The sequence below is a fragment of the Salmo salar genome, chromosome 13, assembly GCF_965601325.2.
Source record: "Salmo salar chromosome 13, fSalSal1, whole genome shotgun sequence".
NCBI lineage: Eukaryota > Metazoa > Chordata > Actinopteri > Salmoniformes > Salmonidae > Salmo > Salmo salar.
The window spans coordinates 3,752,908-3,770,725 of NC_138303.1; the positions used below are offsets into that span (position 1 = coordinate 3,752,908).

General features: G+C 43.2%; 1 protein-coding gene across 1 annotated transcript in view; it reads right to left on the bottom strand.

Moving 5' to 3' along the window:
• LOC106566305 (nerve growth factor) overlaps positions 1 to 7,908 on the bottom strand; it is a 207,779-nt gene extending 199,871 nt beyond the window's left edge. Inside the window, exon 1 of the mRNA XM_014134212.3 lies at positions 7,760 to 7,908. The gene's annotated coding sequence lies outside the window, so the exon portion shown is untranslated. The remainder of the gene's footprint in view (positions 1 to 7,759) is intronic.
• Positions 7,909 to 17,818: the final 9,910 nt, after the last annotated feature.

Sequence of the window (17,818 nt, forward strand, 5' to 3'; positions counted from 1 at the left end):
AAAGTTTCAACCGTTTCTTTCCATTATGCAGCGAGTCGGAGTCAGAGGCCGAGCCTTCTCTGGTCTCTACTCCTCCCGTTACGGGGTCTGAGAGGCCGAAGCTTCCCACCATTAGCTCTGACAAATTGAAAACCCTAGTCATTGGCGACTCCATTACCCGCAGTATTAGACTTAAAACGAATCATCCAGCGATCATACACTGTTTACCAGGGGGCAGGGCTACCAACGTTAAGGCTAATCTGAAGAGTGTGCTGGCTATAGCTAAAACTGGTGAGTGTAGAGAGTATAGAGATATTGTTATCCACATTGACACCAACGACGTTAGGATGGGATCAGTCCGAGGTCACCAAGCGCAACATAGCTTCAGCGTGTAAATCAGCTAGAAAGATGTGTCGGCATCGAGTAATTGTCTCTGGCCCCCTACCAGTTAGGGGGAGTGATGAGCTCTACAGCAGAATCTCACAACTCAATCGCTGGTTGAAAACTATTTTCTGCCCCTCCCAAAAGATAGAATTTGTAGATAATTGTACCTCTTTTTGGGACTCACACACAAACAGGACCAAGCCTGGACTGCTGAGGAGTGACGGACTCCATCCTAGCTGGAGGGGTGCTCTCATCTTATCTACGAACATAGACAGGGCTCTAACTCCTCTAGCTCCACAATGAGATAGGGTGCAGGCCAGGCAGCAGGCTGTTAGCCAGGCTGCCAGCATAGTGGAGTCTGCCACTAGCACAGTCAGTGTAGTCAGCTCAGCTATCCCCATTGAGACCATGTCTATGCCTCAATCTAGCTCGGTCAAAACTAAACATGGCGGTGTTCGCCCTAGCAATGTCACTGGACTAAAGACCTCCTCCATTCCTGCCATTATTGAAAGAGATTGTGATACCTCACATCTCAAAATAGGGCTACTTAATGTTAGATCCCTCACTTCCAAGGCAGTTATAGTCAATTAACTAATCACTGATCATAATCTTGATGTGATTGGCCTGACTGAAACATGGCTTAAGCCTGATGAATTTACTGTGTTAAATGAGGCCTCACCTCTTGGTTACACTAGTGACCATATCCCCCGTGCATCCCGCAAAGGCGGAGGTGTTGCTAACATTTACGATAGCCAATTTATATTAAAAAATAAAATAAATCGTTTTTGTCTTTTGAGCTTCTAGTCATGAAATCTATGCAGCCTTCTCAATCCATTTTTATAGCTACTGTTTACAGGCCTCCTGGGCCATATACAGCATTCCTCACTGAGTTCCCTGAATTCCTATCGGACCTTGTAGTCATAGCAGATAATATTCACATTTTTGGTGACTTTAATATTCACATGGAAAAGTCCACAGACCCACTCCAAAAGGCTTTCGGAGCCATCATTGACTCAATGGCTGGAGGTAGGGCTTTCTCCTATAGAGCTCCATTTTTATGGAATGGTCTGCCTACCAATGTGAGAGATGCAGTCTCAACCTTTAAGTCTTTACTGAAGACTTATCTCTTCAGTAGGTCCTATGATTAAGTATAGTCTGGCCCAGGAGTGTGAAGGTGAACGGAAAGGCTGGAGCAACGAACCACCCTTGCTGTCTCTGCCTTGCCGGTTCCCCTCTTTCCACTGGGATTCTCTGCCTCTAACCCTTTTACAGGGGCTGAGTCACTGGCTTACTGGTGTTCTTCCATGCCGTCCATGGGAGGGGTGCGTCACTTGAGTGGGTTGAGTCACTGACGTGGTCTTCCTGTCTGGGTTGGCGCCCCCCCTTGGGTTGTGCCATGGCGGAGATCGTTGTGGGCTATACTCGGCCTTGTCTTAGGACGGTAAGTTGGTGGTTGGAGACATCCCTCTAGTGGTGTGGGGGCTGTGCTTTGGCAAAGTGGGTGGGGTTATATCCTGCCTGTTTGGCCCTGTCCGGGGGTATCATCGGATGGGGCCACAGTGTCTTCTGATCCCTCCTGTCTCAGCCTCCAGTATTTATGCTGCAGTAGTTTATGTGTCGGGGGGCTAGGGTCAGTCTGTTACATCTGGAGTATTTCTCTTGTCTTATCCGGTGTGCTGTGTGAATTTAAATATGCTCTCTCTAATTCTCTCTTTCTCTCTTTCTGTCTTTCTCTCGGAGGACCTGAGCCCTAGGACCATGCCTCAGGACTACCTGGTATGATGACTCCTTGCTGTCCCCAGTCCACCTGGCCGTGCTGCTGCTCCAGTTTCAACTGTTCTGCCTGCGGCTATGGAACCCTGACCTGTTCACCGGACGTGCTTGTTGCACCCTCGACAACTACTATGATTATTATTATTTGACCATGCTGGTCATTTATGAACATTTTAACATCTTGACCATGTTCTGTTATAATATCCACCCTGCACAGCCAGAAGAGGACTGGCCACCCCTCATAGCCTGGTTCCTCTCTAGGTTTCTTCCTCGATTTTTGGCCTTTCTAGGGAGTTTTTCCTAGGGAGTTTTTCCTAGCCACCGTGCTTCTTTCACATGCATTGCTTGCTGTTTGGGGTTTTAGGCTGGGTTTCTGTACAGCACTTTGAGATATCAGCTGATGTACGAAGGGCTATATAAATAAATTTGATTTGATTTGATTTGGGTTTTGTCCAACATGTCTCCGGACCTACTCACTGCCACAGTCATACTCTGGACCTAGTTTTGTCCCATGGAATAAATGTTGTGGATCTTAATGTTTTTCCTCATAATCCTTGACCATCGGACCACCATTTTATTACGTTTGCAATCGCAACAAATAATCTGCTCAGACCCAAACCAAGGTTAATCAAAAGCCATGCAAAAAATTATTGGACAGCCCAAAGATTCCTAGATGCCCTCCCAGACTCCGTGCACTTACCCAATGACGTCAGAGTACAACAATCGGTTAACCACCTAACTGAGGAACTAAATTTAACCATGTGTAATACCCTAGATGCAGTCGCACCCCCAAAAACAAGTAAACTTACAGAAAAATGTAACGGAAATGGCACTCCACCAAACTGGAAGACTCCCGACTAGCTTGGACTGTGCAATATCGAAGAGCCCTCACTGCTGCTCGATCATCCTATTTTGAGGAGAATGAGAACAATCCTACATTTATTTTTGATACTTTCACAAAGCTAACAAAAAAGCAGCCCCAAGAGAGGATGGCTTTTACTTCAGCAGTGATGAATTCATAAACTTCGCCGAAAAGATCATGATCATTAAAGATTAAATTACGGACTCCTCTTTTAACCTGAAATTTTCTCCAAAGCTCAGTTGTCCTGAGTCTGCACAGAACTGCTCAAGATTTGTAATCCTTTATCTCTCGACACATTTATGAAAATAGTCATGGCCTCTAAACCTTCCAGCTGCATTCTGGAACCTATTCCAACTAAACTACAGAAAGAGCTACTTCCTGTGCTTGGCCCTCCTATGATGAACATAATAAATAATAAACTTCTCCCTATCCTCCAGATGTGTACCAAATGCACTAAAAGTGGCAGTAATAAAGCCTCTCTTGAAAAAGCCAAACCTTGACCCAGAAAATGTCAAAAACTATCGGCCAATGTCGAATCTCCCATTTCTCTCAATTTGTTATTTTTAAAAGCTCACTTCCTTCCTGAAGACAAATATTGTATAAGAAACACTTCAGTCTGGTTTTAGACCCCATCATAGCACTGAGACTGCACTTGTGAAGGTGGTAAATTACCTTTAAATAGCATCAAACCAAGTCTCTGCATCTGTCCTCGTGCTCCTAGCCCTTAGTGCTGCTTTTGACACCATCCCTAATTGGTCTACATGGACACGTTCTGTCCTGGTTTAGATCTTCTCTGTCAGAAATATATCAGTTCGTCTCTGTGGATGGTTTGTCCTGTGACACATCAATTGTAAGTGTCGGTATTCCTCAAGGTTCCGTTTTAGGACCACTATATATTGTACCTCTTGGTGATGTCATTAGGAACACACAATGTTAACTTTCACTGCTATGTGGACGACACACAGCTGTACATTTCGATGACACATGGTAAAGCCCCAATATTGTCTTCTCTGGAAGCCTGTGTTTCAGACATAAGGAAGTGGATGGTGGCAAATGTTTTACTTTTAAACTCAGATAAAACAGAGGCAGGTTCTAAGTCCCAAGAAATAAAGGGATCTGCTGTTGGATCTGAACATGTATCTTGATGGTTGTACAGTCGTCTCAAATAAAACTGAAGGACCTTGGCGTTACTCTGGACCCTGATCACTCTTTAGGCGAACATATCAAGAATATTTGAAGGACAGCTTTTTTTCCATATTCGTAACATTGCAAAAAAATCTGAAACTTTCTGTCAATAATGCAGAAAAGCTAATCCATGTTTTTGTCACTTCTATGTTAGACTAGTGCAATGCTCTACTCTCCGGCTACCCGGATAAAGCACTAAGTACACTTAGTGTTAAACACGGCTGGTAGAATCTTGACTAGAACCACAAAAAAGTATACTTTTACTCCAGTGCTAGCCTCTCTACATTATCTTCCTGTTAAGGCTAAGTTTAGGGCTGATTTCAAGATTGTATTGCTAACTAACAAAGCATTACATGGGTTTGCTCTTACCTATCTTGCCTATTTGGTCCTGCTGTACATACCTACACGTACGCTATGGTCACAAGATGCAGACCTCCTTATTGTCCTTAGAATTTCTAAGCAAACAGCTGGAGGCAGGGATTTCTCTTATATTGCTAAATTTTTATGGAATAGTCTGTCTATCCATGTGAGAGACGCAGACTCTGTCTCAACCTTTACTGAAGACTCATCTCTTCAGTAGGTCCTATGATTGAGTGTAGTCTGGCCCAGGGGTGTGAAGGTGAACGGAAAGGCACTGGAACAACGAAACGCCCTTGCTGTCTCTGCCTGGCCAGCTCCCCTCTCTCCACTGAGATTCTCTACCTCTGACCCTAAGTCACTGGCTTACTAGTGCTTTTTTTCAGTGGCAGGGACTGGGAGACTAGTCAGGATTGAGGGAAAGATAAACGTAGCAAAGTACAGAGATATCCTTGATGAAAACCTTCTCCAGAGTGCTCAGGACGTCAGTCTGGGGCGAAGGTTCACCTTCTAATAGGACAACGACCCTAAGCACACAGCCAAGACAATTTAGGAGTGGCTTCAGGACAAGTCTCTGAATGTCCTTGAGTGGCCCAGCCAGAGCCTGGACTTGAACCCGATCGAACATCTCTGGAGAGACCTGAAAATAGCTGTGCAGCAACGCTCCCCATCCAACCTGACAGAGCTTGAGAGGATCTGCAGAGAAGAATGGGAGAAACTCCCCAAATACAGGTGTGCCAAGCTTATAGCGTCATACCCAAGAAGACTCAAGGACGTAATCGCTGCCAAAGATGCTTCAACAAAGTACTGAGTAAAAGGCCTGAATACTTATGTAAATGTGATATTTCAGTTTTTAATTTTTTATAAATTAGTAAACATTTCTAATAACCTGTTTTTGCTTTGTCATTATGGGGTATTGTGATGTCATTATGGGGTATTGTGATGTCATTATGGGGTATTGTGATGTCATTATGGGGTATTGTGATGTCATGATGTCATTATGGGTTATTGTGATGTCATTATGGGGTATTGTGTGTAGATTGATGAAGGAAAAAAACGATTTAATACATTTTAGAATAAGGCTTCAAAATGTGGAAAAAAATCAAGGTCTGAATACTTTCCGAAGGCACTGTAAATTCAAGTCCAAAGTCTCTAATCTAAATCACTTCAAACCCAAGAGCTGAGCCCAGAAATGAGCCTTCTCAGTCAGCTGGTGTTGGACCTCACCAACCAAGCTGACACCAGCACTGATTCAAAAGAAAGAATTCAAATAAACAAAATCATGAACCAATCAAATGACTCATATTTACAACATTGGAAAAACTAAACAAAATCTCAAAGCCGACTAAATGGCTATCTAAACAGAGAATACAAACCAGCAGACATAGAAATACATGGTTACTGCATAGTAATTAGTAACTTACTTGTTAATATTGGTTGAATTCCTGAGCCGACGAGGTGAAAAATCTATCGATGTGCCCTTGAACAAGGCACTTAATCATAATTGCTCTTGTAAATTGCTCTGGATAAGAGTGTCTGCTAAATCGGTGTTTCTCAAACGCCGTCCTGGGGCCCACCCTGGGTGTATATTTTGGGTTTTGTTCTAGCACTACACAGCTGATTCAAATAACCAACTCACCAAGGTTTGATTATTTGAATCAGCTGGGGGACCAAGTTTGGGAAGTCATGTGCTAAATGACTAAAAAGTAAGTGTAATTATTATTATTATTATTATTATTATTTTTATTCTTAATATTATTTTTTATTATTATTATTTGTATTATTATTTTATTTATTATTATTATTGATATTATAATTAGTACTTTTTTTAATATAATTTTTTTATTAGTATTATTATTAATATATATATTTTTTATTATTATTATTATTATTATGTTTTTTTTTTTTTAGTATTATTATATTTTTATTAATATTATTATTAATATTATTATTATTTATTATTATTATTATTATTAATATAATTTTTTTGTTATTTTTATTATTATTATTATTATTATCACTCCAAATCATAGTGGTATGTATGGGTAGTAGGGCTGATGGTAATGGTAGTAGTTTAATGATAGCGTTGGTAGAAGTAGTAGTAATGATGATGACAGTTGTATTACTGACATAACGGTGATGATGACCGTTTGTGAGTTATAGTTTTAGTAGCTGGTAGATAGATATATTACAGGTATAAATGCTGCTGGTGGTAGCATTCACTTTAGCGTTCATTATAGTAACATGTTCATTTTCCTTATTTAGGCTTTTATTGTCCCCATAATGTATTACATTTTTCTATTGACTGTTACCATTTTATTGTTGTTATTACATAGTTATTTTTTTAAATAATTATTATAATGTATTATTTTATTACGATGTCTATTTTATAAATTGTTACTTTGGCAATATTGACACAATGTTTTTCATGCCAATAAAGCAGCTTGAATTTTGAGTTTAAGAGAGGAGAGAGAAAGGGGTGAGAGAAAGAGAAAGAGTTTGCGTAACCTGAGGTTGCTCCCATTGAAGTTCGAACTCCCCTCCCTCCCCCTACCCTCTCTCCTTTCCCTATTCTATCCCCCCTCTCTCTCCTCCCTCCCCACTCTCCCACCTCCCTCCCTCCCCCATCCATCCATCTCCTCTCCTCTCCTCCCTTCCCCCTCTCGCACCTCTTTCTAACAGGTAACAGACAGACTGTTTAACTAACACAGGGTCACAGCATAGAGAACAGGATCACAATAACTACACACGTTTACATCTGTACAACCATTCACCTGAAAGCCCTGTCTGTCACAATTCCAACTATATACGTTTACATCTGTTCAACCATTCCTCAGAAAACACTGTCTGTCACAGTTCCAGCTATATACGTTTACATCTGTTCAAGAAAACTCTGTTCTAAAGATAGAAATACATTATTTTACTCTCCTAATTATTATTATTATTGTTATTATTTACTCTCCTGTACTTTAGACAGTGATTAGTTACCTCTGGTTGGCACTGTCGTGGGACCTCCTATTTAGCTTCTGTTTGCTACAAATGAAAACTCGAAGGATCAAATTTCACTTAATGACAGGTATGGGCAAAACAGACATGATTTTTACACGCACACACACACACACACACACACACACACACACACACACACACACACACACACACACACACACACACACAGAGACACCATGAACAGCACAGGAAAACTACGTGTGCTCTTACCTCCGTCTATGCTCTCCCTTGGTCCCTCTCTCCCTCTCTCCTCCTTCTTCAGTGAACCAAAGAGTGATATATTCAACTTCTCACTGTCCTCTCCGTCAGAATTATCCCAAACTCCCAATCCGACGTCCTCTTTTTAAAGCCTCCCACTCTCTTTGGGGAAAAATTGTTCTGAAAGTTACAGAGGAGTCCCATAGATACTCCCACCCTCCCGTTAGGCTGCTCAGAGGTCCTAGTGCCTACCTCTCCTCTCTCCCTGCCCGTCTGGAGAGCTCCACTCTACCTCAATGGTAGAGCTATTCAATGGACCTGGAGAGCTCCACTGTACCTCAATGGTAAAGCTCTTCTACCATTGTTGCAATCTACTGCAGAGATAGCCTGCAGAGTTCTGTCATACTATTAAGGTCTGTTCCCAAACAATTCAAGCTTCTACTTTTAAAAATCCACCTTTCCAGAAACAAGTCTCTCACCGTTGCCGCTTGTTATAGACCCCCATCAGCCCCAAGCTGAGTCCTGGACACCATATGTGATTTGATTGCCCCCATCTATCTTCAGAGCTCGTGCTGCTAGGTGACCTAAACTGGCACATGCTTAACACCCTGGCCATCCTACAATCTAAGCTTGATGCCCTCAATCTCACACAAATGATCAATGAACCTACCGGGTACAACCCCAAATCCGTAAACACGGGCACCCTCATAGATATCAGCCTAACGAACTTGCCCTCTAAATACACTTCTGCTGTCTTCAACTAGGATCTCAGCGATCACTGCCTCATTGCATGCGTGCGTGATGGGTCCGCGGTCAAGCGACCACTCCTCATCACTGTCAAACGCTCCATGAAACACTTCAGCGAGCAGGCCTTTCTAATCGACCTGGCCCGGATATCCTGGAAGGACATTGACCTCATCCCGTCAGTAGAGGATGCCTGGTTGCTCTTTAAAAGTTCTTTCCTCGCCATCTTAAATAAGCACGCCCCTTTCAAAAAATGTAGAACTAAGAACAGATATAGCCCTTGGTTCACCCCAGACTTGACTGCCCTTGACCAGCACAAAAACATCCTGTGGCGTTCTGCATTAGCATCGAATAGTACCCGCGATATGCAACTTTTCAGGGAAGTATGGAACCAATATACTCAGTCAGTTAGGAAAGCAAAGGCTAGCTTTTTCAAACAGATATTTGCATCCTATAGCACTAATTCACAAACGTTTTGGGACACTGTAAAGTCTATGGGACACTGTCACCACCGATAAATCCACGATAGTCGAGAATTTCAATAAGCATTTTTCTACAGCTGGCCATACTTTCCACCTTGATACCCCTACCCCGGCCAACATCTCAGCACCCCCTGCAGCAACTGGCCCAAGACCCCCCCTGCTTCTCCTTCACCCAAATCCAGTCAGCTGATGTTCTGAAAGAGCTGCAAAATCTGGATCCCTACAAATCAGCTGGGCTAGACAATCTGGAACCTCTCTTTCTAAAATTATCTGCCAAAATTGTTGCAACCCCTATTACCAGCCTGTTCAACCTCTCTTTTGTATCGTCTGAGATCCCCAAAGATTGTAAAGCTGCCGTGGTCATCCCCCTCTTCAAAGGGGGAGACACTCTAGACTCAAACTAGACTCAAAGACCTATATCCATCCTGCCCTGCCTTTCTAAAATCTTCGAAAGCCAAGTTAACAAACAGATCACCGGCCATTTCAAATTCCACCATACCTTCTCCACTATGCAATCTGGTTTCCGAGCTGGTCATGGGTGCACCTCAGCCACGCTCAAGGATCTAAACGATATCATAACCGCCATCGATAAAAGACAGTACTGTGCAGCCGTCTTCATCGACCTGGACAAGGCTTTCGTTCGACTCTGTCAATCAACGTATTCTTATCGGCAGACTCAATAGCCTTGGTTTCTCAAATGACTGCCTCACCTAGTTCACCAACTACTTCTCTGATAGAGTTCAGTGTGTCAAATCGGAGGACCTGTTTTCCGGACCTCTGGCAGTCTCTATGGGGGTGCCACAGGGTTCAATTCTCGGGCCGACACTTTTCTCTGTATATATCAATGATGTCGCTCTTGCTGCTGGTGAGTCTCTGATCCACCTCTACGCAGACGACACCATTCTGTATACATCTGGCCCTTCTTTGGACACTGTGTTAACAAACCTCCAAACGAGCTTCAATGCCATACATCTCTCCTTCCGTGGCCTCCAACTGCTCTTAAATGCAAGTAAAACTAAATGCATGCTCTTCAACCGATCGCTGCCCGCACCTGCCCACCCATCCGACTAGCATCACTACTCTGGACGGTTATGACTTAGAATATGTGGACAACTTCAAATACTGTGTCTGATTAGACTGTAAACTCTTATTCCAGACTCACATTAAGCATCTCCAATACAAAATTAAGTCTAGAATCGGCTTCCTGTTTCGCAACAAAGCATCCTTCACTCATGCTGCCAAACATACCCTCGTAAAACTGACTATCCTACCAATCCCTGACTTCGATCCTTGACTTTGTCATTTACAAAATTGCCTCCAACACTCTACTCAGCAAACTGGATGTAGTCTATCACAGTGCCATCCGTTTTGTCACCAAAGCCCCATATACTACCCACCACTGCAACCTGTATGCTCTCGTTGGCTGGCCCTCGCTTCATACTCGTCGCCAAACCCACTGGCTCCAGGTCATCTATAAGTCTTTGCTAGGTAAAGCTCCCACCTTATCTCAGCTCGCTGGTCACCATAGCAACACCCACCCGTAGCATGCGCTCCAGCAGGTATATTTCACTGGTCACCCCCAAAGCCAACACTTCCTTTGGCCGCCTTTCCTTCCAGTTCTCTGCTGCCAGTGACTGGAACGAATTGCAAAAATGACTGATGCTGGAGTCTTATATCTTCCCCTCTAACTTTAAGCATCAGCTGTCAGAACAGCTTACCGATCACTGTACCTTTACACAGCCAATCTGTAAATCACCCATCCAACTACCTCATCCCCATATTGTTATTTATACTCCTGTTCTTTTGCACCCCAGTATGTCTACTTGCGCATCATCATCTACACATCTATCACTCCAGTGTTAATGCTAAATTGTAATTATTTCCCTCTATTGCCTATTTATTGCCTTACCTCCCTACTCTTCTACATTTGCACACACTGTACATAGACCTTTTCTATTGTTATGTTGACTGTACGTTTCTTCATGTGTAACTCTGTGTTGTTGTTTTAGTCGCAATGCTCTGCTTTATCTTGGCCAGGTCGCAGTTGTAAATGAAAACTTGTTCTCAACTGGCCTACCTGGTTAAATAAAGGTGAAATAATAAATAATTTAAAAAAAAATTCAATGACCCTGGAGAGCTCCACTGTTCTTCAATTGTAGACTTCTGGGATGCTATCAGTTTCCTTATGTGATGCTTTACAATATACCGAGTTGTCCAATATCAGGATTTTCCAGATCTAGATTTTCCAGGTCTAGATTTCCAAGGTCTAGATTTTCCAGGTCTTAATTTCCCAGGTCTATATTACTTCAGTAAATGTGAAACTCAAGTTAACATCCATAAAGTAATAAGGAAGCCCAAATACAAGGATATGATCTGAAGCTTCACATTTTCTGAAGTAATTAGCAAAACAAGAAATAGTGGTGCATTACTAAAATATGCACATGACCAAGGGCGCTCCATCCTTAAATCAGGACATCAGTAGTTAACGTAAAGTTAACGTAAAATTTAACGTAAATCAGAACGTAACACATACAATATTACTGTAGTTGCAACAAAGTCAATCAGTTACATGGTTAGCTTCTTCACAAATCACTCTGTAAATTTTTGTCTCGATTAATCCTGTCACGTTAAACACTATACAGCAGCATGCCGTTCTTCCGCATGTCTACTTTAGCTGCTTGTTAAAGTGTTTTTCCCCCATAGTGTTATGAACATACCAGTGTATGGAGCAGAGCTGAGCGAGTTCATATTAACTACAGATAGACCTGTTCTGTGAGTGAAACACTGCTCCTCCACAAAACATTATTAACAGTAGAAGAATCTGGTGTTAGGTTCAGGGGGGGGAGAGAGAGGCTGTGTTGTTATATAGGAGTCTGTAGGGCTGCAGGGTGAACGCAGGGTGTGGCTGGTGTCTCTGTGTGGAGTGAGTGGGATATTATCGTCTCTCTCTCTCTCTCTCCCTCTATCTATCTCCCTGTCTCTGTGACCTGAGTGGTATCAGAGACAGCAAGCAAAAATCAAAGAGTCAGCAGCAGTCACAGTCAGCAGTCACAGTCAAAGTTGCAGTTAGCAGTTACAGTTAGCAGTTATAGTTAACAGTCAGAGTCAGCAGTCACAGTTAGTAGTAACAGTTAGCAGTCACAGTCAGCAGTCACAGTTAGCAGTCACAGTTAGCAGTCACAGTCAGCAGTCACAGTCAGCAGTTACAGTTAGCAGTTACAGTTAGCAGGCACAGTCACAGTTGCAGTTACAGTTAGCAGTCACAGTTAGCAATTACAGTTAGCAGTCACAGTCAGCAGTCACAGTTAGCAGTTACAGTTAGCAGTCACAGTTAGCAGTCATAGTTAGCAGTTACAGTTAGCAGTCACAGTTAGCAGTCACAGTTAGCAGTCTAAGTCAGCAGTCACAGTTAGCAGTCACAGTTAGCAGTCAAAGTTAGCAGTCACAGTTAGCAGTTATAGTCAGCAGTCACAGTTAGCAGTCACAGTCAGCAGTTACAGTTAGCAGTCACAGTTAGCAGTCACAGTCAGCAGTCACAGTCAGCAGTTACAGTTAGCAGTCACAGTTAGCAGTCACAGTCAGCAGTTACAGTTAGCAGTTACAGTTAGCAGTCACAGTTACAGTTAGCAGTTACAGTTAGCAGTCACAGTTAGCAGTTACAGTTAGCAGTCACAGTCAGCAGTCACAGTTAGCAGTTACAGTTAGCAGTCATAGTTAGCAGTTAAAGTTAGCAGTCACAGTTAGCAGTCACAGTCAGCAGTCACAGTCAGCAGTCACAGTCAGAAGTCACAGTTAGCAGTCACAGTTAGCAGTCACAGTTAGCAGTCACAGTTAGCAGTCATAGTTAGCAGTTACAGTTAGCAGTCACAGTTAGCAGTCACAGTTAGCAGTCTAAGTCAGCAGTCACAGTTAGCAGTCACAGTTAGCAGTCAAAGTTAGCAGTCACAGTTAGCAGTTATAGTCAGCAGTCACAGTTAGCAGTCACAGTCAGCAGTTACAGTTAGCAGTCACAGTTAGCAGTCACAGTTAGCAGTCACAGTTAGCAGTTACAGTTAGCAGTTACAGTTAGCAGTCATAGTTAGCAGTTAAAGTTAGCAGTCACAGTTAGCAGTCACAGTCAGCAGTCACAGTTAGCAGTTACAGTTAGCAGTTACAGTTAGCAGTCATAGTTAGCAGTTAAAGTTAGCAGTCACAGTCAGAAGTCACAGTTAGCAGTCACAGTTAGCAGTCATAGTTAGCAGTTACAGTTAGCAGTCACAGTTAGCAGTCACAGTTAGCAGTCTAAGTCAGCAGTCACAGTTAGCAGTCACAGTTAGCAGTCAAAGTTAGCAGTCACAGTTAGCAGTTATAGTCAGCAGTCACAGTTAGCAGTCACAGTCAGCAGTTACAGTTAGCAGTCACAGTTAGCAGTCACAGTCAGCAGTCACAGTCAGCAGTTACAGTTAGCAGTCACAGTTAGCAGTTACAGTTAGCAGTTACAGTTAGCAGTCATAGTTAGCAGTTACAGTTAGCAGTCACAGTTAGCAGTCACAGTTAGCAGTCTAAGTCAGCAGTCACAGTTAGCAGTCACAGTTAGCAGTCAAAGTTAGCAGTCACAGTTAGCAGTTATAGTCAGCAGTCACAGTTAGCAGTCACAGTCAGCAGTTACAGTTAGCAGTCACAGTTAGCAGTCACAGTCAGCAGTCACAGTCAGCAGTTACAGTTAGCAGTCACAGTTAGCAGTCACAGTCAGCAGTTACAGTTAGCAGTTACAGTTAGCAGTCACAGTTACAGTTAGCAGTTACAGTTAGCAGTCACAGTTAGCAGTTACAGTTAGCAGTCACAGTCAGCAGTCACAGTTAGCAGTTACAGTTAGCAGTTACAGTTAGCAGTCATAGTTAGCAGTTAAAGTTAGCAGTCACAGTTAGCAGTCACAGTCAGCAGTCACAGTCAGCAGTCACAGTCAGAAGTCACAGTTAGCAGTCACAGTTAGCAGTCACAGTTAGCAGTCACAGTTAGCAGTTACAGTTAGCAGTCACAGTCAGCAGTTACAGTCAGCAGTTACAGTCAGCAGTTATAGTCAGCAGTCACAGTCAGCAGTCATAGTTAGCAGTTACTGTTAGCAGTCACAGTTGGAAGTCACAGTTAGCAGTCACAGTTAGCAGTCACAGTTAGCAGTCACAGTTAGCAGTTACAGTTAGCAGTCACAGTCAGCAGTTACAGTCAGCAGTTACAGTCAGCAGTTATAGTCAGCAGTCACAGTCAGCAGTCATAGTTAGCAGTTACTGTTAGCAGTCACAGTCAGCAGTTACAGTTAGCAGTTATAGTCAGCAGTTATAGTCAGCAGTCACAGTTAGCAGTTAGTTAGCAGTCGTAGTTAGCAGTCACAGTTAGCTGTTACAGTCAGCAGTTACAGTCAGCAGTTATAGTCAGCAGTCACAGTTAGCAGTTACAGTTAGCAGTCACAGTTACAGTTAGCAGTTACAGTTAGCAGTCACAGTTAGCAGTTACAGTTAGCTTTCACAGTCAGCAGTCACAGTTAGCAGTTACAGTTAGCAGTTACAGTTAGCAGTCATAGTTAGCATTTAAAGTTAGCAGTCACAGTCAGCAGTCACAGTCAGCAGTCACAGTCAGAAGTCACAGTTAGCAGTCACAGTTAGCAGTCATAGTTAGCAGTTACAGTTAGCAGTCACAGTTAGCAGTCACAGTTAGCAGTCTAAGTCAGCAGTCACAGTTAGCAGTCACAGTTAGCAGTCAAAGTTAGCAGTCACAGTTAGCAGTTATAGTCAGCAGTCACAGTTAGCAGTCACATTCAGCAGTTACAGTTAGCAGTCACAGTTAGCAGTCACAGTCAGCAGTCACAGTCAGCAGTTACAGTTAGCAGTCACAGTTAGCAGTTACAGTTAGCAGTTACAGTTAGCAGTCATAGTTAGCAGTTACAGTTAGCAGTCACAGTTAGCAGTCACAGTTAGCAGTCTAAGTCAGCAGTCACAGTTAGCAGTCACAGTTAGCAGTCAAAGTTAGCAGTCACAGTTAGCAGTTATAGTCAGCAGTCACAGTTAGCAGTCACAGTCAGCAGTTACAGTTAGCAGTCACAGTTAGCAGTCACAGTCAGCAGTCACAGTCAGCAGTTACAGTTAGCAGTCACAGTTAACAGTCACAGTCAGCAGTTACAGTTAGCAGTTACAGTTAGCAGTCACAGTTACAGTTAGCAGTTACAGTTAGCAGTCACAGTTAGCAGTTACAGTTAGCAGTCACAGTCAGCAGTCACAGTTAGAAGTTACAGTTAGCAGTTACAGTTAGCAGTCACAGTTAGCAGTCACAGTTAGCAGTCACAGTTAGCAGCCACAGTCAGCAGGCACAGTTAGCAGTCACAGTTAGCAGTCACAGTAAGCAGTCACAGTCAGCAGTTACAGTTAGCAGTCACAGTCAGCAGTCACAGTCAGCAGTTACAGTTAGCAGTTACAGTTAGCAGTCACAGTTGCAGTTACAGTTAGCAGTCACAGTCACAGTCAGCAGTCACAGTTAGCAGTCACAGTTAGCAGTTACAGTTAGCAGTCACAGTTAGCAGTCACAGTCAGCAGTCACAGTTAGCAGTCACAGTCAGCAGTTACAGTTAGCAGTTATAGTCAGCAGTTATAGTCAGCAGTCACAGTTAGCAGTTAGTTAGCAGTCACAGTTAGCAGTTACAGTTAGCAGTCACAGTTAGCAGTTACAGTTAGCAGTCACAGTTAGCAGTCACAGTTAGCAGTCACAGTTAGCAGTCACAGTTAGCAGCCACAGTCAGCAGTTACAGTTAGCAGTCACAGTTAGCAGTCACAGTTAGCAGCCACAGTCAGCAGTTACAGTTAGCAGTTACAGTTAGCAGTCATAGTTGCAGTTACAGTTAGCAGTCACAGTCACAGTCAGCAGTCACAGTTAGCAGTCACAGTTAGCAGTTACAGTTAGCAGTCATAGTTAGCAGTTAAAGTTAGCAGTCACAGTTAGCAGTCACAGTCAGCAGTCACAGTCAGCAGTCACAGTTAGCAGTCACACTTAGCAGTTACAGTTAGCAGTCACAGTCACAGTCAGCAGTCACAGTTAGCAGTCACAGTTAGCAGTTACAGTTAGCAGTCACAGTTAGCAGTCACAGTTAGCAGTCACAGTCAGCAGTTACAGTTAGCAGTTATAGTCAGCAGTTATAGTCAGCAGTCACAGTTAGCAGATAGTTAGCAGTCACAGTTAGCAGTCACAGTTAGCAGTCACAGTTAGCAGTTACAATTAGCAGTCACAGTCAGCAGTTACAGTTAGCAGTTACAGTTAGCAGTCACAGTTAGCAGTTATAGTCAGCAGTTATAGTCAGCAGTCACAGGTAGCAGTTACAGTTAGCAGTCACAGTTAGCAGTCACAGTTAGCTGTCACAGTTAGCAGTCACATTTAGCAGTTACAGTTAGCAGTCACAGTTAGCAGTCACAGTTAGCAGTCACAGTCAGCAGTTACAGTTAGCAGTTATAGTCAGCAGTTATAGTCAGCAGTCACAGTTAGCAGTCACAGTTAGCAGTCACAGTTAGCAGTCACAGTCATCAGGCACAGTTAGCAGTTACAGTTAGCAGTCACAGTCAGCAGTTACAGTCAGCAGGCACAGTTAGCAGGCACAGTTAGCAGGCACAGTTAGCAGTTATAGTCAGCAGTCACAGTTAGCAGTCACAGTTAGCAGTTACAGTTAGCAGTCAAAGTCAGCAGTCACAGTCAACAGTCACAGTCAACAGTCACAGTCAACAGTTACAGTCAGCAGTCACAGTCAGCAGTCACAGTCAGCAGTCACAGTCAGCAGGAACAGTTAGCAGTTACAGTTAGCAGTCACAGTTAGCAGTTATAGTCAGCAGTTATAGTCAGCAGTTACAGTTAGCAGTCACAGTTAGCAGTCACAGTTAGCTGTCACAGTTAGCAGTCACATTTAGCAGTTATAGTCAGCAGTTATAGTCAGCAGTCACAGTTAGCAGTTAGTTAGCAGTCACAGTTAGCAGTCACAGTTAGCAGTTACAGTTAGCAGTCACAGTTAGCAGTCACAGTTAGCAGGAACAGTTAGCAGTTACAGTTAGCAGTCACAGTTAGCAGTTACAGTCAGCAGTTATAGTCAGCAGTCACAGGTAGCAGTTACAGTTAGCAGTCACAGTTAGCAGTCACAGTTAGCTGTCACAGTTAGCAGTCACATTTAGCAGTTACAGTTAGCAGTCACAGTTAGCAGTCACAGTTAGCAGTCACAGTCAGCAGTTACAGTTAGCAGTTATAGTCAGCAGTTATAGTCAGCAGTCACAGTTAGCAGTCACAGTTAGCAGTCACAGTTAGCAGTCACAGTCAGCAGGCACAGTTAGCAGTTACAGTTAGCAGTCACAGTCAGCAGTTACAGTCAGCAGGCACAGTTAGCAGGCACAGTTAGCAGGCACAGTTAGCAGTTATAGTCAGCAGTCACAGTTAGCAGTCACAATTAGCAGTTACTGTTAGCAGTCAAAGTCAGCAGTCACAGTCAGCAGTCACAGTCAACAGTCACAGTCAACAGTCACAGTCAGCAGTCACAGTCAGCAGTCACAGTCAGCAGTCACAGTCAGCAGTCACAGTTAGCAGTCACAGTTAGCAGTCACAGTTAGCAGTCACAGTTAGCAGTCACAGTTAGCAGTCACAGTTAGCAGTCACAGTTAGCAGTCACAGTTAGCAGTTACAGTTAGCAGTCACAGTTAGCAGTCACAGTTAGCAGTCACAGTCAGCAGTTACAGTTAGCAGTTATAGTCAGCAGTTATAGTCAGCAGTCACAGTTAGCAGTCACAGTTAGCAGTCACAGTCATCAGTCACAGTTAGCAGTCATAGTTAGCAGTTACTGTTAGCAGTC